The sequence below is a fragment of the Poromitra crassiceps genome (assembly GCF_964638095.1).
Source record: "Poromitra crassiceps genome assembly, chromosome: 17".
NCBI lineage: Eukaryota > Metazoa > Chordata > Actinopteri > Beryciformes > Melamphaidae > Poromitra > Poromitra crassiceps.
This window is the reverse complement of record NC_139635.1, coordinates 21,651,866-21,672,183: the sequence shown is the minus strand read 5'-3', so window position 1 is coordinate 21,672,183 and position 20,318 is coordinate 21,651,866. Positions and strand designations below refer to the sequence as shown.

The 20,318-nt window shown below is 42.5% G+C and overlaps 1 protein-coding gene across 1 annotated transcript in view; it reads right to left on the bottom strand.

Annotated features, from left to right (window-relative positions):
* The window catches only part of LOC310792253 (NACHT, LRR and PYD domains-containing protein 4C-like), a gene marked incomplete at both ends in the record, with an annotated part of 430,843 nt that overhangs the window by 361,229 nt on the left and 49,296 nt on the right, over positions 1–20,318 (bottom strand). The window lies entirely within an intron of this gene.

The following is a 20,318-nucleotide window of genomic DNA, read 5'->3' as shown; positions in this document are numbered from 1 at the left end:
TGAATACGACATAAATCCACTTGAACGGCCCCCTCATGTGGTATACGACTTGGTAGGGGGAATCTTTCTGAAAGCTTCGGATATACAGTACATTCTCTTGAGCACCTTCTCTCGCTCTCTCTCTCTCTTTAGAGGTGTGCTTTTTGGAAAAACACACCGGCCGGACCATTATTGAGTAATGGGGCTGTTGCGTTTTTGCACCGTGACTTCACCAGGCCTCTTTCATCTCTCTCTGCGTGGAGACGTCTCACTCTGACTCCTCTTTGTGTGGGCCCTCTTCTTCTGTCATTTTGGGAGGAAAGAGAAAAAAGGTTGCCCGTGAAAAGGTACACCCCTGCCTTCCCTGCAACCTCACAGGTCGTCTTAAAATGATACTATATTTATATATAGTCCGAGACGAGACCATCAAAATGTGGTCTTGAGACCGGTCTCGAGTACTCCAACACTACCACTACTACCACTATGTCTCATTGTTGAGCGTGATGCGAATTTGAAGCACCACTCTGAGACGCTGACACGCACGCACGCACGCACGCACGCACGCACGCACGCACGCACGCACGCACGCACACACACACACACACACACACACACACACACACACACACACACACACACACACACACATAATTAAAAAGAGAAATATTTAACAGCACCAACATCTTATCCTAATGATTGTCGACCATCCAAAGGAAACTCTGGCTCTAAAGCAGAATAATGTGATGAAATCATCATGTAGTAAACTGAGCTAAAGCATCAATATGACAGCTTCATGTGGCTTCATGAGCTGAAAGTAAGATGGACTTGGTCAGAAGACCTTTATGAGAAGAAGTCTCATATGATTTGTTCTCTGTCTCTCTAATCAAATCATGACTTTAGGCCAGGCAGCAAGCCAAGGAAGTCATAAAAGCTGTACTTCCTCGAATGGCCACATAAGGCTGGCTTCAAGAGTTGTTTCCCGTTCAGCCCCATGTTAAAATGCCCGTCTTTACAACAGGATTAAACATGTTTACAGCCTGGCTCTATAGCTAATTGCACCTTTCATGACAACTGTACGAAGGGTGAATTTTTATATAACTCACCTGTTTAGAGTCAAATAGACGATAAAAGACAATGTTTTGGGTGTGATTGACAGGTCACCTGTCCAATGATTGTGCAGCTTGCTGATCATGGACCAATAGCAGGTGGAGCTGCAGCTCTGGGAAACCGCCTGGATTTGTGACATCTCACGCAAGCTTTCAGAACCCCAAGATGGCGACGGCCACTCCCCCATACTCCAGGCTTCAAAAACCAATGGATGATGTGATGCTGACTCTGTCCATATCTTTAGACGGTCTATGCTTTTAGCCCCAGACTACACGTCACACTGTAAGAGCTGTCCAAACATCTAGCTCTCCTGTGTGTGTGTGTGTGTATGTGTGTGTGTGCGTGTGCGTGTGCGTGTGTGTGTGTGTGTGTGTGTTTTGAGACAGCTTGTGCAGATGTCTCGTGGTGGTTTGAGCCTACTTGAATCTATTTTAATACAACTCAAATTGTGAGGGGATTATTTGTTGGACCTGGTGTCTGTCAGATTTTAATTTGTCTGACTTTGATGAATTTTACCGGACAACAGAAACACTGGTTTGGTTTCACATATCATGTGACTCTGGACATCCTATAATAAAATTGCCTAGGTGGCGGTGCCTGTCTGCCTGTCTGTCTGTCTGCCTGTCTGTCTGTCTGTCTGTCTGTCTGTCTGTCTGTCTGTCTGTCTGTCTGCCTGTCTGTCTGTCTGTCTGCCTGTCTGTCTGTCTGTCTGCCTGTCTGCCTGTCTGTCTGCCTGTCTGCCTGTCTGTCTGCCTGTCTGTCTGTCTGCCTCTGCCTGTCTGTCTGTCTGCCTGCCTGTCTGTCTGTCTGCCAAACACACACACACACACACACACACACACACACACAAAAAGTGGTTTATCTCGAGAAACATTCGTCGGATCGACTTCAAACTTCAAACGGAGTGCACTTAGGCAGACCTGACAGCATGCGTGCCAAATTTTGTGCAATTCAACACAGCGCCACCTACTGGCAAACACAAAAAAGTGCTTTATCTCGAGAACCATTCGTCAGATCACCTTCAAACTGGTGAGTGTGCTTAGGGGGATCTGATAGATGGCCTTGGCCACACCGCACCGCGGGGCAGGCAGCACACTGCACCATCGCAACAGTTATTTCACTATAAAACTAGTTCATTGACAAGAACAACAAAAGTAATGTACACATTTCTGTGCTGAATGAGTGAATATTCAACAAACAGCAGCATTATAGGAATAAAACTTTCTATATGAGTTGCAGGAAAAGAATAGTTGAAGCTATCTTTGTATCAGTCCTTGGATTATGGTGATTTAGTCTATAGACATGCTGCTACCTTGACACTCAAATCTCTGGATGTTGTCTATCATTCTGCCCTGTTTCATTTCTGGTGGTCCTTACATAACTCATCATTGCAGCCTGTATTCCAATACTGGTCTGCCCTCCCTCTCTCAAAGGCCTGATCACCATCTGTTTTTATTTATATTTAAAGCCTTAAAGGGATAGTTCGGTTTGTTTGAAGTGGGGTCCTATCAGCTAGTTCGATACACTAACTTAATTAGGTACAGTGGTCTTGAAGCGGGGCGCAGCGTCTAACGAGATCCGGCACCCAGAGCAGCAGCCTCACCAGCTTTTTCTCTCTAAGTACATGGGGTCAACAACTAAAACGTAATTTAGCCACCTCAAACAACGCCCACCTAAACAAATCGATATCTGTGTACATGTACGCTCTATTTTGAGAATTTTCAGCGCTTTACTTTTCCGCCAGTCATTTCATTCGGCACTACTTTTTCTCCCAACCGTACAACTACCGTATTCCTCCGCTAAACTCCTGCACAGCAGGTGCTGGATCACTCCGCAGATCAGCTGGGATCTGGGTCATTTTTCCTGTTTGTTGTTGAAGAAGACACAGCAAGTAGCCTACAATAGCCTACACGAATGAAAATATGAGTGATTTTGATAGCGACGATGATATGCCGTTCACCATGGTGACAAGAGGATACCTCTATGAACCCGAGTATACCGAGGACGAACTTTTGCAGAGAGACATTGAACGGACAGAAAGAGAAAGACAAGCTGATGTGGAAACAGCTGACCAAGATGAAGTAGCCGAAGAAAGAGAACGATTGCAATCTACCTGGTGGTGCAGATGTGTAAACTGTAAGGCCATGCCCACAGAGCCTGAGAGCTACTGCTGCTATGAGTGGAACCTGGTAGCAACGCAACTTGCCAATCTTTCAGAAGCAGAGGACCCCCCAGATACAGTCTGCATCACCAACCACCCAGAGTATGCTGCCTTACTGAATCCCGGTGTCTTGCAGACTTTTTTCACCATTCCAAAGATAAATTGGGGGAAACGTCCCAGACCAGAGGGGCCAGATGACGAGTTGTCTCCAAAGTAAGTCTTTTGTCTTTGTTCTAGGCCTACCTATTTTGTAACTGGCAAGGCTATATCTCACCACCTCCAGCTGATATGAAACGTTACAATATAGACTACAATAGCCTAGTTAGCCTACATGTTCCCACCCTAAACTTCTACACGTATTGTGGGAGCACAGCACATATCAATAGAGTAATTCATATAATTTGATTGTTTTGTCATCTATATATATAACACTGTTCTTACGATACTGTATATCGCATATAAATAATACATATATATCCCATATATTATGGGAAATAACACCACATTGTAGGAGGCATATGGGAAACCATCCTATTATGTAGCCTAAACCTTTTTTGACACAATAATGACAGTGGTATACTGCATATTATTTTTTGTAATAACAACCGTAAAACATTTCTGTTTGTTTTCGGTCTGTTTCAGGCAATTCAGGCTGGTTGCTTACCGGGTAGTGCTGGAGTGGGCCCTGAGAGGAGAGCAGCTTGGAAAAGGCAACAGAGCGGTGTTACCATCATGTGTTGTGTATACAATTAGAAATGCATATCCATCCCCAAATGGACAGTACATTGGCTTCAAAGAAAACCAAGATGCACTGGATCTTTTTTAATTTTTGGACATCAATCAATCATCACATAGAAAACTATTTCTCTGGTGCGATCAACCAAAAATGTAAAGCTTCAAGATATAAATAAAGTGAAACTTGATGTGATCAAATCTTGATTTATTTATCAAATAACACTCATGTCTTTGCAACAATGACCGAATATATGACTCTTTGGGGGATCAGTTTCATACATTTTATGTGAAAAAATACACATCTAAAAGCTCAAATCTGGTGTTCCGGAGGACCATGGGACAAAATGTTATCATGGGGGGCTGAGGTCTGATTTGTTTCAGTGTAGGAGTCCTTGGGGTCAATGTCTTTTTTACATGCTGGAGGTAACAGGACAGTGTGACATGATGGATGGGGGAAGCTTGGCAGAGTGGTGTAGCTCGGAGCTTTGAAGCTGCTAGCAGGGGGGCATGCAGATGTGTGATGAGGGTGGAGTTGAAGGAGACATAATCTAAACTGGAATGGCCTATGAGTGTAGCTCCAATGTCAGCTGCACCAACAAGCCGGCCATGAAGGAAGGAAGCCCCGGGGATGATGAGCAGACAGCCAGGAGAGCAGGACGAGCTGAACCAGGAGACGGAGGAAGAGAGTGCACGATGCCTAGACACACAAACAAAGCATAGACAGGGAGATAGACAGGTGAGCACTAGTAACACATTGCAGGGGAAACACTAGGGAATCATCAGGGGTTACGACCATGGCTGTAAGAGTAAATTTACCTTTCATGAGCATCTGCATTAGAAACGTGGTGTATGTACATGCCTGTGAAAGTAATATTGCGCATAAATAATGTGAAAATGTGCCGATTTCGTCATGCATTTAGACAAAAGAGATTTTTTTTTTTTGAGATAGTAGCATGGTGTGATTCCTATTTCATATCTCACCTGTGGTCTAGGTACAGCATCGCTCTTCAGAAAGTGCTTGTCCTTCTTATCTGGGAGGGGTTGTTGATAATCCTCTTCAGAAAAATGTGCACTGCAAACGCGAAGTTCTGCCAAACTTTCGGGAGGAGTGCTGATGTCTCTATTCAGTGCAACAAGCCACAACTGTGTAATACTTCTGTTCTTCAAAGGAATACGGTGAAACCGATAACCAGACCAGGCTTTTTGTCTGTTTGAGCAGCCAGGAAATACACAAACACGCACCATTGTTGAATTATTGATGGAAAAAATACTCCAGACGTGCTGTCACGATGTAACTGTACTTTGTGAACTGATATAACCTGTGATCTGCGGAGTGATCCAGCACCTGCTGTGCAGGAGTTTAGCGGAGGAATACGGTAGTTGTACGGTTGGGAGAAAAAGTAGTGCCGAATGAAATGACTGTTTGGCGGAAAAGTAAAGCGCTGAAAATTCTCAAAATAGAGCGTACATGTACACAGATATCGATTTGTTTAGGTGGGTATTGTTTGAGGTGGCTAAATTACGTTTTAGTTGTTGACCCCATGTACTTACAGAGAAAAAGCTGGTGAGGCTGCTGCTCTGGGTGCCGGATCTCGTTAGAAAGCTGCGCCCCGCTTCAAGACCACTGTACCTAGCTATCGAACTAGCTGATAGGACCCCACTTTAAACAAACCGAACTATCCCTTTAATTGGTAAACTTCCATTTTATATTTCCCCCCTCTTTTTATGGCAGTCTAAAAGGCAGCATCCTCAGATTAACTTCTGCTTCAAGTCCCTCATGTAAATACTGAACTTGGAAAGTCTGCTTTATGTTACTGTGCCTCTTCTGCCTGGAACAACCTTCAACAACTTTAAAAATTAGTTACTTTGCCCTCCCTAAGCCATTTTAGATCACTTACTGTATTGCGTGCCAAGTGAGATTTGAGTGTAATTGCTTTAATTCATTTAATTCATGTTCTTGACTATTCCTGCTTTCGTATTTTTATTGTTCATAATTGTATTGTTACTTCTCTTTGTAATCTTGTTTTTTCTTGTATAATTGCTTTATGTATTTTATCTGTTTCTTTTACTCGGCACCATTATAAATGAGGACTCATCCTCAATGGGTTTTCCGAGTATAAATAAAGGTAAATAAATAAATAAATAAATAAATAAATAAATAAATAAATAAATAAATAAATAAATAATCTATAGTGTACTGAGCCCCTAAAGTGACATGGGGGGGGGGGGGGGGGGGAGATTTTTTTTTTTTTTTGCTATCTCGTGCGCACGCGATATTTTCGCGTGCGCACGAGATAGCAAAAAAAAAAAGAAAAAAAATTGTTGTAAAAGTTTTTTTTTTTTTTTTTTTTTTCTCGTGAGCACGCGATAGTTTCGCGTGCGCACGCAAAACTATCTGGTGCATACTGTAGTCTGGAGAGGAGAGAGAGCATATAGGAGATCTAGTAAAAGTTTGACCTGCTTTAGAAATGACAGTACAGGAGTTAGTTGAGCTATATTTTAACCTTGGACTTCATTATAAGGACATTACTGCTTTGCTTGCAAGTCGTCACCGTTATATTGTCTCCCAACGACATTTAAAACAAATTTTGAAGTCACGTGTTCAAAGTCGAGAAGCACACTTTAATTTCTTTGTGGTGCTGTTTGCTATATATACCCTCAATAACGCAAACCCATTTCAGTTGTGGTGTCCTTTTCTTTTCTTCTTAAAAAAAGTCACATTGGGCCCTATTCTCCCACAGGCCTTCGGCGCTAAAACGGGCCTTAAACGCAAAAAAACGTGCCTTGCGCCTGTTTCGGGAAGATGTCAATATGGCTTAACGCTGCCAAATGCGCTTTAGGCCGAATGGGCGTGGCGCAGTCCCAGAATGGGCCAATATGGGCGTGTCGGCGCTAAATACCGGCCTAGTGATATCTTCCGACCTGGCGTACATTTAGCGCTTTGCGCTTTTGAAAACCAGGCCTATTCAGTGCCTTCACTGCCTCTTCTCTGTCACCCTTCTCTCTCTCTCTCTGAGTTCCCAGCATGCATTGTGCTTCTCCATTTCGCTACTAAATAGCAACCAAATGAGCCGAAATAGATATAAAAGGTAGTTCTAAATTAATGTGTAATGGTAACACAGCCTGCCATTGTAGAACATGTCAATTGGACCAAATAAAACATTGAAATGAAAACACCACCCTATGTGAAACATATATGTCCTCCTGGCCCTATATATACCCCTTGTCGATTTAACGTGATTTAGATAAGTGACAGCGGAACGCGCTTCTACTGGCATCTGCTATACTGTGATGTCCGCTCCAATAACTTGGCCCAATTTCACATTTAGTTTTACAATAAAAACACATTTATGCAATGACTTGACATATTGTAGGGTATATTTATGTGCATCATCCTTCCTGCAGCAGGCGAGAGAAAATGATATCTTTCTGCACAAACTTTCACCAATCTAATAGGCTATATTTTTCTAGCTGATGCATTTAGAACATTCTTTTCACTTTGATCTTGCTATAGTGTAGGGTATTTACATGCTTGCAGTATTTAAACTGCAGTTAGATTGGTTTGAGAAGCATAATAATATGGAATAATAGCCTATAATGGAGACAGACAGTCTGGATGAAGGGGGGGGGGGGGGTGAGCCCTTGGCTTTCGTCAGGTTTTGCGGGACTACTGGAATTGGAGCTAAAAAGGCAAGCGTGCGATTCGTTTATTGCACTTATCCAATGGCATGACGGTGCATAATTTTACGCTTAAAAGGCGTGGTTCTAATGCTTTAGGCTGCGTGTAGCGCCAGCACGACGATATCAAGTGCGCTGGTCCACGCCCATTGATTTGCGCTGCGCCAGGCGATCGGCCTAGAAACTACGCCGATGCAACGATAGGGGCCTATATCTATTTTCGTTGTTCTTCTGAGATGGATGGATTATTTTGGACTGCATGTGGCAATGCTGATTGGCTGAAGGAGTTGTCTGTCAAGGCAAGTACTCCCACCCACTGAAATCACTGTGGGAGGCGATCTCCATTCGAGACCAATGGATTGTGTGACATCATGTTATTATCAGGATGGTTCTAACAGGCTGGGTCAGCTGGGCTACACTTGAACAAGAGAAAGTGGGGGAATTGTTAAAATGTGCACAGATAGTTTTGGTTGAAAAGGAGAAGAAAAAGGGAACTTATTGTACACTTTTTAATTTCATTTTTCTAAAATTAACTCATTGAGTGCCATGGACGTCTTTCGACGTCCAATTAAATAGTGACGTAGAGTGCCACGGACGTCTTTCGACGTCCAATGCGTTTTTTGACGGTGGGACGTCGATCAAAGCCTTCCGCAGCTCCTGTACAACTATTGTAGCTATTGGAGGTCTATAACCTATTTTACAGAACCCTTAGGTGGCGACAGTGCTCTCCAGGTTAACAGAAAGGCAGAGAAAAACAGAGAATAAGTCGTTGGGGAAACGGAAATCGCATCGCATCCGTATGCATCGATATGCATGAAGCGTTTTAACATTAGATGTGCCTGCAGCAGTCAATCTGCTCCCACAATTGAGCTCCTCCATGTCCGCTGCAACAGCCGATTCGCATGATCAGCCGTGGAGACGTTATTATTCTCAACTGGAAGCATAGGAGCCGGTGACAAACACACGCGGAAAAAGCTAGATGTCGCGCACCCTTCACAGTGCAGAGCAAACTCAGCACAGAGCCACCTCCCATACAGGAGGAGTGTGCAGTTGAGGCGAGGCGGGGCGGGGCGGGGGGGGGGGGGGGGGCACGCAGAGCAGCACACAGCCACACAACACCCAGACAGACCCAGGCAGCAGCAGGACAGGGTTGGCAAACGCAAGCCAGAATATCCGATGCCCACCAGCAGCAAGAAGCTGCAACCAGCAGCGCACGCAGGGGCCAGCGCTGCTGGTTGCAGCTAAAAATATTATTCTGCCAAACAAAATTCCCTGGCCTTCACTGTTTTATTGAAGGAAATTATTTTTGAGGTGTGACTACATCAGAAAATTAGCTTCAGAGTCAGTGTTGTGTTTGAAATGTTTAATTTCACAAAAGAGCCATTATCTCAGCTTCTAGAAAAAAACTGCTCTTTTTTGTTAAATCAAGCTATCTTCTCCGGCTGATAACTAAAGAACGGAAAATGATATCAATAAACCTGTTTTTGCTGATGATAGAAAAGAGTCTCATCGTTCTTTTTCCGTGTTCATTGTTTACATAGTAATATCACACAATATTCTGTGGGCCTCGAGAAATCACTGAAAAAAGCTCTGAAACTCTGGCACTGGGAGCGTCCGTTCTCCAAAAGTGGCTGGCACTCAATGAGTTAAGCTCTCTGCTGATGTATTTTACTTTTTCAACACAGCCCTTATTTTACTTGAAAGAGAAAAGAACGTTTATTTATTATTAATAATAATAGTATCAATGAAATGTATGCGGTTATAGCGTAATCACCATTAACGTTATTTACATGATTACAGGCAATACTATAGTATTGTTTCCTATGTTTATATGTGTTTGGTATGTCTAATATTCTTGTTTAGGCCTGTATTAGGAAACTAAACTATAATAAACATTATTTACGGATGGGCTTTTATATAAAATAAAGATAATATTAGATAATAGATAACATTTTGCAATAACCATTCAGGTCCTTTTTACAAGTTTAAAAAGCTGCAATGTGATGGCAACCACCTTTCAGCGATCACTTTTTGGGACAATATGTATTGATAACATCAGACAGGGACACTACAGCGGCCCACATATAACATGTAATGAACTGACATGCCCTTTCTACAAGCATGACATATAGGGAGTAAACAGGTTAATTCATATTGTAACCAAACACACATTGGATCATAAATTGAAACTAATGATGTGATTTTGTGATTAATCAAAGGTTAATGGTTCACACATATGCTCAGGTGCCTAATGGCTATTAGACTTCACAGTATGTAGCCAAGCTGTGTGTAATGGCTCTGGCTCACTGTATATTAGTGTCAAAAGTATTGATATCGCTAAAAATCTATACTAAGAATTTTAAACGGATACAATACTCATTTGCAAGAGGTATCGATAGTATCGATCAATACAAGAAATTTGATACGGATACAATACGTATTTGCAAAAGTATGGATACCAGCAGTGCTTTCACTTAATGAAAAATCAAACATACTACAGATTTCTCCCTCCCTATCATTGGTGAATCTGTTGTTTCAACAAGCTCAAAGTGTTCTGATAGGCTGATGACTAGAGCAGGGCTAATCTGCTGTAAGTGCAAAGGAAGTTTTTAATGGGTTTGATCAGGCCTAGATCATGGAGAAGCATGCGTCTGTGTGTCCATCTGTCTTCCTTTATTTTTTATGCCTCTTGATGTGTTGTCATTCCCCCGTGTGGTATCGAAAATGGTATTGAGTATCGATATTTTCCTGGGTATCGGTATCGAAGTAGAAATTTTATAGTATCCCCACTGTATAGGCCTAAAAGTCCCTCTTTGATGTTACCAGTATATATTACAAATCTGTGCACATGGTTTAATCCATGGGCACGGTTTAGAAGTAAATTGTCATAAAATTGTGACCACTGAGCTACCATATTGTTTTTGTACCAGGTGACCCCTGGGATGTGCCACAGTTCTCCTTTATAGAGAGCCGCAGGAATGAGTCCGGAAGTATACTTCTGGGTTCTTCAGTGGAAAAGTCTATGGGATTTAACATAACAAAAGTTTATGGAAACGCAAATCTGGGTTCTGCATGATAATCTTCACAAACGTGAATAACTTTTATGACTTTTGGAACGTGAATGTGTGTTTTTTTTACGCAATTTTTATAAAACGCTTCAAAAGGCATAAAAGTTATTAATGTTTGTGAAGAGTATCATGCTGCACTCAACAAATGGCGTCAGTTTCTGGATAAAGCCTAGAAAAAAGTGTCATCCCTGCGGTACACTATTACTGAGCCCCTAAAGTGACATGGGGGGGGAGGGGGGGGAAGATTATTTTTTTTTTTTTTTGCTATCTCGTGCGCACGCGAAACTAACGCGTGCGCACGTGAAACTATCTCGTGCGCACGCGATAGTTTCGCGTGCGCACGAGATAGCAAAAAAACATTTTTTGTTGTAAATTTTTTTTTTTTTTTTTGGCTTTCTCGTGAGCACGCGATAGTTTCGCGTGCGCACGCGAAACTATCTGGTGCATACTGTAGTCTGGAGAGGAGAGAGAGCATATAGGAGACCTAGTAAAAGTTTGACCTGCTTTAGAAATGACAGTACAGGAGTTAGTTGAGCTATATTTTAACCTTGGACTTCATTATAAGGACATTACTGCTTTGCTTGCAAGTCGTCACCGTTATATTGTCTCCCAACGACGTTTAAAACGAATTTTGAAGTCATGTGGTCTGTTTCGGCGCAAGGGATATGCCAGCTATGATCGGGTAATTTCTTTCATTTATGAACAATTACAAGCATCTGGCCAACTACATGGATATCGGTGGATGTACACGAAATGCATGGAGAATGGATTACATGTCAGAAAAGAAGACGTCCGTTTAATTCTTCAAGAACTTGACCCAAGGGGTGTTCAACTCAGAGCAACCAGACGCCTACATCGCCGGAACTATTTTGCAAAAGGGCCCAATTATATCTGGCACTTGGACTCCTATGACAAACTGAAGCCATTTGGTATCTGTATCAACGGCTGCATTGACGGGTTTTCACGGAAAATCCTCTGGGTGAATGCATTTACTACAAGCGGTGACCCCATAATCGTTGGAGGCTACTACCTGGAGGCAGTCGAGAAATTAGGTGGCTGTCCAAGGATCGTCAGAGCCGACCGGGGCACAGAGAATGTCAAAGTCCGAGACTTGCAGCGTTTTCTCTGTCGCAATATAAACGACGGCTCTGCTATTGGCAGCTACATTGAAGGGGCAAGCACGGCAAATCAGAGGATAGAAAGTTGGTGGGGCTTCCTGAGAAAGGAGTCAATGGAGTTCTACATCTCTCTGTTTGTGGATCTGAAGGACCGTGGTTTGTTCGACGGTGCATATCTGGACAAAAGTCTAATCCAGTTCTGCTTCATGGCTATCATCCAGGTAAGATAGCCTATGGCTGAATGCCAAAGATTAGCCTACTATTGCTTTTAATTTGGCAGAAGTTGATATTGCTTAAATAGCGTAGGCTACACTGTCTGTATAAAATAGACTACACTAGTCTGTCTGTATAAAATAGCCTACACTAAAAGCTACACTAGTCTGTGTATGTATAAAATAGGCTACACACTAGTCTGTCTGTATATGTATGTATGTCTGTCTGCCCCTCCTCTCTCCCTCCCTGTCTGTCTCTCTGTCCACTCCCTTCCTCTCTGTATATGTATGTCTGTCTGCCCCTCCTCTCTCCCTCCCTGTCTGTCTCTCTGTCCACTCTCTCCCTGTCTGTATATGTATGTCTGTCTGCCCCCTTCTCTCTGTCTCTCTGCCCCTCTCTGTCTATATGCCTGTCTGCTCCTTCTCTGTCTCTCTGCACCTCCCTCTCTATCTATCTCTCTGTCTGTCTGCTCCCTTCTGTCTCTCTCTGACCCTCTCTATCTGTCTGTCTGCTCCCTTCTGTCTCTCTGACCCTCTCTATCTGTCTGTCTGCTCCCTTCTGTCTCTCTGACCCTCTCTATCTGTCTGTCTGCTCCCTTCTGTCTCTCTCTGACCCTCTCTATCTGTCTGTCTGCTCCCTTCTGTCTCTCTCTGACCCTCTCTATCTGTCTGTCTGCTCCCTTCTGTCTCTCTCTGACCCTCTCTGTCTGTCTGTCTGCTCCCTTCTGTCTCTCTGACCCTCTCTATCTGTCTGTCTGCTCCCTTCTGTCTCTCTCTGACCCTCTCTGTCTGTCTGTCTGCTCCCTTCTGTCTCTCTGACCCTCTCTATCTGTCTGTCTGCTCCCTTCTGTCTCTCTCTGACCCTCTCTGTCTGTCTGTCTGCTCCCTTCTGTCTCTCTCTGACCCTCTCTATCTGTCTGTCTGCTCCCTTCTGTCTCTCTGACCCTCTCTGTCTGTCTGTCTGCTCCCTTCTCTGTCTCTCTCTGACCCTCTCTATCTGTCTGTATGTCTGTCCCTTTTCTCTCCCTGTCTCTCTCTCTGCCCCCCTCTCCCTGCCCACCATGTTCTCCCTCCCTCCCTGTCTGTCAATTCACTAGACATAATCTATCACTCAAAATCCTGAAGGCCATAAGGCCCACATGAGAATATCAGTTAACTTGTTTTCTTACTCTCTAATATACTGTTTTTCCAGGATGAGTTAGATGAGACCACCTGTGTGTGGGATTCACATCTCATCAGACCATCGAAGAATGACAGAGTGCCCAGCGGTCGACCCAGGGTCATGTACATGTCCTCAGAACTCTACACAACTGATGACTGCGTTTGCCCAGTGGAAAGAGCCGATGTACAGCTGTCTCGGAGGGACTGCACATTTCGACCAGCAGTGCCATGTGACACAGACATCTACGACCTCTGCAACATTCTGATGGTGGAGTCACAGTTGCATCTTCCGGCCGATGCTTATCAAGCGTTGGATTTGTACCTGCATTTGAGGAATACGATCAGATCCTCTCTCTAATTTGAGAAGGAACTAGAGACTGGAGAATAATGGACATTGCATTGAAGCCTGATAGTAGCCTACTGTTAACATACATCAGACTATACCAAACACATGAAAGGTCTGTCTGAAAGCATTTATTTGTTTCTGACTATGGGGAAAGTGGGAAAAACATTAAAATAATACTGGTAGAACTAAAAACTACTGTATCTCTGAATTATCTCCTTAACCCTAGAACACTAACGTTGGGTGATTTTCACCCGGACAATTGAATTCACGTGATTTTCATTGTCTTGCTGCTGTCTGAGGTGGGCGGGTCCTTAGGTACCTTCAGGATGCTCACTGACGTCATTGAATGTAGGTTTGTTTCCCTGCTCCCATTCATGGTTTTTTCTACCGGCTACGTGTTCGGGTGATTTTCACCCGACGTTAGTGATAGAGGGTAAAATATCTTCGGGTTAGTTACAATGGTATTGTGGTGACTTTTTTTTTTTTTTCACCACACAAGTCCCATGAATGGGTGGACCGAAGGAGAAGTTGGAAGCTCCTGTTTTTTTGGGGGTGGGGATTTTTTTATAACAATTACCTCATTTTTCCCGAATTTGACATATTTTTTATAGTGTCCCCCATAATAAACTTTTTTGTGTTTTTTGTGATATTTCACATTTAAAAACAAAAGAAGAGTACCTCAATTTGCCATGTATTGTTGTTGTACTTTAAGATATTTTGATGAAAAGTATGTTTTATGGGGTATATTGCATCGGGTGAAATACACCCGACGTTAGTGATGGTGTGACTTTAAATCACGTTAGTGTTCTAGGGTTAACCAAATCACACATACTGTAGGCTATTCTGTGTTCTCCTTTTGATAACTAATGTAATACTTTTTCACTTCCATTCACTGAGCCTCCCTGAAACTGCTTGGAGCCCCCTGTGGAGGCCCGCCTCCCACTTTGAAAACCTCTGACTTGTCACTGGCCCCTTTACCTCATTATATTCCCCTTATCAATAATCAGTAATAAGTAACTACTTACACTTCCTGAATAACTTGCCCAACTGGACATTAGTATTAAATCTTCTCAGTTGTAGACTACAGGAAGTAGAGTTTTATCATGTTTTACTTTACATAAGTCATGAACAGCAGGCAACACATGAACACCACAACAAAAAAGTGAGGGAGGACATGAATGAAGACATGTTTCGCAAAGTGAAAACCAAGTTGAGGTGACTTTATGGTCCCATGCAACACCGACACCCCTCTCAAACCACCCCAATGGAAAACGGAATAATTCCTCTAGGCCTATTTTACAATTATGAAATCATTTCGGTTACTACAATAATTAGATCTACTTTTGATTTTGATAATTATGTATACTTTTATCAATTTCAGACAAATTGTGTAAAATTCTGCAATATTCCATGTTTTAAAGTTTATTCCATTTTGCATTTACTACCAAAATTCCATGATTCCGTCTGTTTTTTCCATTTTGCGGAAATCATATGGCCCTACAGGTATTAGTTTGTCAAATGCTGACATGCACTTTTTTCTGAATAACCATTGCATAAAACATGCACATGAACGACTGAAAATGGTACGTGCATCAAACAGTCATGAAAGCTGACATGATCAAACAGGCATTATGTTGAACGCTGACATGAACAAACAGGCATTATGTTGAACCCTGACATGAACAGACATTATGTTGTTGAACGACGGTTCTCAAACCGGGGTACCCCTAGGGGTACGTGGAGCTAATACAGGGGGCATTGAGAGAAAGGAGAACATTTAAAATGTAATGTAAATGTAAGAATACATCATGAAAATTAATAAAATGTTAAAATAAATCTGCTCAGGAGGCACTAATTGCAACTCTTTTCCGCCATTTCTTATTTTGTAATTTTATATTCTTCTAAAGGTGGGTTATCATTCATTCATTGCATTATGGTATAGTATTCTTAGTTTTCTAAGCAAAATGTTGTAATCGGGAAAGGGGGTACTTGGATTCAGAAAGCTCAGACATATCTTAAAACCTGGGGAAATAAAACCAAAAATATTATTATGTAAGAACAAGGATTTCTAGATTAAAGTGAGAAAGCATGTTTTCTTGTAACAGGGAGGTGCAGAGAGACAGATAAGGGGCAGACAGACAGACAGACAGAGAGGGAGGTGCAGAGAGACAGAGAAGGGGCAGACAGACAGACAGATAGAGAGGGAGGTCCAGAGAGAGACAGAGAAGGGGCAGACAGACAGACATATAGAGAGGGAGGTGCAGAGAGAGACAGAGAAGGGAGCAGACAGACAGACAGACAGAGAGGGAGGTGCAGACAGACAGACAGATAGATAGAGAGGGAGGTGCAGAGAGAGACAGAGAAGGGAGCAGACAGACAGAGAGAAGGGGCAGACAGACAGACACACAGACAGGGAGAGAGGGGACAGAGAGAGACAGACAGGGAGAGAGGAAGGGCAGACAGACATACATATACACACAGACAGGGAGGGAGAGAGAAGAGGCAGACAGACATACATATAGCTACAGACAGACAGGAAGAGAGGGAGGGTCAGAGAGAAAGAATTGTGTTTTTGTTGAACTTTTATGACTACTGATAGTTATTGGAACATTTGCTATTCTTTGGCAAGGCTGTTAACTTCCATGCCAATAAAGCACATTTAATTATGGGACGTGTTCTAACGTAGGCTACTGATCTGACCTGTAATACTGCCTTATTTTTTGACCCCACACACAGACTAGTGTAGCCTATTTTATACAGACACAGACTAGTGTAGTCTACGGCCCCCGGTTGGCTCTGACGATCCTTGGACAGCCTAATTTCTTGACTGCCTCCATGTAGTAGCCTCCAATGATTTTGGGGTCACTGCTTGTAGTAAATGCATTCACCCAGAGGATTTTCTGAGAAAAGTTAAAACCCGTCAATGCAGCCGTTGATACAGATACCAAATGGCTTCAGTTTGTCATAGGAGTCCAAGTGCCAGATATAATTGGGCCCTTTTGCAAAATAGTTCCGGCGATGTAGGCGTCTGGTTGCTCTGAGTTGAACACCCCTTGGGTCAAGTTCTTGAAGAATTAAACGGACGTCTTCTTTTCTGACATGTAATCCATTCTCCATGCATTTCGTGTACATCCACCGATATCCATGTAGTTGGCCAGATGCTTGTAATTGTTCATAAATAAATGAAAGAAATTACCCAATCATAGCTGGCATATCCCTTAGTTTCGCGTGCGCACGCGTTAGTTTCGCGTGCGCACGAGATAGCAAAAAAAAAAAAAAAAAAAAAAAAAATCCCCCCCCCCATGTCACTTTAGGGGCTCAGTAATAGTGTACCGCAGGGATGACACTTTTTTCTAGGCTTTATCCAGAAACTGACGCCATTTGTTGAGTGCAGCATGATACTCTTCACAAACATTAATAACTTTTATGCCTTTTGAAGCGTTTTATAAAAATTGCGTAAAAAAAACACACATTCACGTTCCAAAAGTCATAAAAGTTATTCACGTTTGTGAAGATTATCATGCAGAACCCAGATGCGTTTCCATAAACTTTTGTTATGTTAAATCCCATAGACTTTTCCACTGAAGAACCCAGAAGTATACTTCCGGACTCATTCCTGCGGCTCTCTATAAAGGAGAACTGTGGCACATCCCAGGGGTCACCTGGTACAAAAACAATATGGTAGCTCAGTGGTCACAATTTTATGACAATTTACTTCTAAACCGTGCCCATGGATTAAACCATGTGCACAGATTTGTAATATATACTGGTAACATCAAAGAGGGACTTTTAGGCCTATACAGTGGGGATGTCTTGATACTATAAAATTTCTACTTCGATACCGATACCCAGGAAAATATCGATACTCAATACCATTTTCGATACCACACGGGGGAATGACAACACATCAAGAGGCATAAAAAATAAAGGAAGACAGATGGACACACAGACGCATGCTTCTCCATGATCTAGGCCTGATCAAACCCATTAAAAACTTCCTTTGCACTTACAGCAGATTAGCCCTGCTCTAGTCATCAGCCTATCAGAACACTTTGAGCTTGTTGAAACAACAGATTCACCAATGATAGGGAGGGAGAAATCTGTAGTATGTTTGATTTTTCATTAAGTGAAAGCACTGCTGGTATCCATACTTTTGCAAATACGTATTGTATCCGTATCAAATTTCTTGTATTGATCGATACTATCGATACCTCTTGCAAATGAGTATTGTATCCGTTTAAAATTCTTAGTATAGATTTTTAGCGATATCAATACTTTTGACACTAATATACAGTGAGCCAGAGCCATTACACACAGCTTGGCTACATACTGTGAAGTCTAATAGCCATTAGGCACCTGAGCATATGTGTGAACCATTAACCTTTGATTAATCACAAAATCACATCATTAGTTTCAATTTATGATCCAATGTGTGTTTGGTTACAATATGAATTAACCTGTTTACTCCCTATATGTCATGCTTGTAGAAAGGGCATGTCAGTTCATTACATGTTATATGTGGGCCGCTGTAGTGTCCCTGTCTGATGTTATCAATACATATTGTCCCAAAAAGTGATCGCTAAAAGGTGGCTGCCATCACATTGCAGCTTTTTAAACTTGTAAAAAGGACCTGAATGGTTATTGCAAAATGTTATCTATTATCTAATATTATCTTTATTTTATATAAAAGCCCATCCGTAAATAATGTTTATTATAGTTTAGTTTCCTAATACAGGCCTAAACAAGAATATTAGACATACCAAACACATATAAACATAGGAAACAATACTATAGTATTGCCTGTAATCATGTAAATAAAGTTAATGGTGATTACGCTATAACCGCATACACTTCATTGATACTATTATTATTAATAATAAATAAATGTTCTTTTCTCTTTCAAGTAAAATAAGGGCTGTGTTGAAAAAGTAAAATACATCAGCAGATAGCTTAATTTTAGAAAAATGAAATTAAAAAGTGTACAATAAGTTCCCTTTTTCTTCTCCTTTTCAACCAAAACTATCTGTGCACATTTTAACAATTCCCCCACTTTCTCTTGTTCAATGAGTGAAGTGTAGCCCAGCTGACCCAGCCTGTTAGAACCATCCTGATAATAACATGATGTCACACAATCCATTGGTCTCGAATGGAGATCGCCTCCCACAGTGATTTCAGTGGGTGGGAGTACTTGCCTTGACAGACAACTCCTTCACCCAATCAGCATTGCCACATGCAGTCCAAAATAATCCATCCATCTCAGAAGAACAACGAAAATAGATATAGGCCCCTATCGTTGCATCGGCGTAGTTTCTAGGCCGATCGCCTGGCGCAGCGCAAATCAATGGGCGTGGACCAGCGCACTTGATATCGTCGTGCTGGCGCTACACGCAGCCTAAAGCATTAGAACCACGCCTTTTAAGCGTAAAATTATGCACCGTCATGCCATTGGATAAGTGCAATAAACGAATCGCACGCTTGCCTTTTTAGCTCCAATTCCAGTGGTCCCGCAAAACCTGACGAAAGCCAAGGGCTCACCCCCCCCCCCTCCCTTCATCCAGACTGTCTGTCTCCATTATAGGCTATTATTCCATATTATTATGCTTCTCAAACCAATCTAACTGCAGTTTAAATACTGCAAGCATGTAAATACCCTACACTATAGCAAGATCAAAGTGAAAAGAATGTTCTAAATGCATCAGCTAGAAAAATATAGCCTATTAGATTGGTGAAAGTTTGTGCAGAAAGATATCATTTTCTCTCGCCTGCTGCAGGAAGGATGATGCACATAAATATACCCTACATTATGTCAAGTCATTGCATAAATGTGTTTTTATTGTAAAACTAAATGTGAAATTGGGCCAAGTTATTGGAGCGGACATCACAGTATAGCAGATGCCAGTAGAAGCGCGTTCCGCTGTCACTTATCTAAATCACGTTAAATCGACAAGGGGTATATATAGGGCCAGGAGGACATATATGTTTCACATAGGGTGGTGTTTTCATTTCAATGTTTTATTTGGTCCAATATTGACATGTTCTACAATGGCAGGCTGTGTTACCATTACACATTAATTTAGAACTACCTTTTATATCTATTTCGGCTCATTTGGTTGCTATTTAGTAGCGAAATGGAGAAGCACAATGCATGCTGGGAACTCAGAGAGAGAGAGAGAGAAGGGTGACAGAGAAGAGGCAGTGAAGGCACTGAATAGGCCTGGTTTTCAAAAGCGCAAAGCGCTAAATGTACGCCAGGTCGGAAGATATCACTAGGCCGGTATTTAGCGCCGACACGCCCATATTGGCCCATTCTGGGACTGCGCCACGCCCATTCGGCCTAAAGCGCATTTGGCAGCGTTAAGCCATATTGACATCTTCCCGAAACAGGCGCAAGGCACGTTTTTTTGCGTTTAAGGCCCGTTTTAGCGCCGAAGGCCTGTGGGAGAATAGGGCCCAATGTGACTTTTTTTAAGAAGAAAAGAAAAGGACACCACAACTGAAATGGGTTTGCGTTATTGAGGGTATATATAGCAAACAGCACCACAAAGAAATTAAAGTGTGCTTCTCGACTTTGAACACAGGCGTATATTGTTGGATGATGGGGGGCCGGGGCCCTCGGGGTACCCGTTCAAAAACAGGCCGGGGCTACGGGCTAGGAAGTCCTGCACCGGGTCGGGGTTCCGTGGGGCCCCGCCGGGTACCCGCAAAAAGTGCGGGGTGCGGGTAAAAAATACACTTCTGTAAATTGGTGGGTCG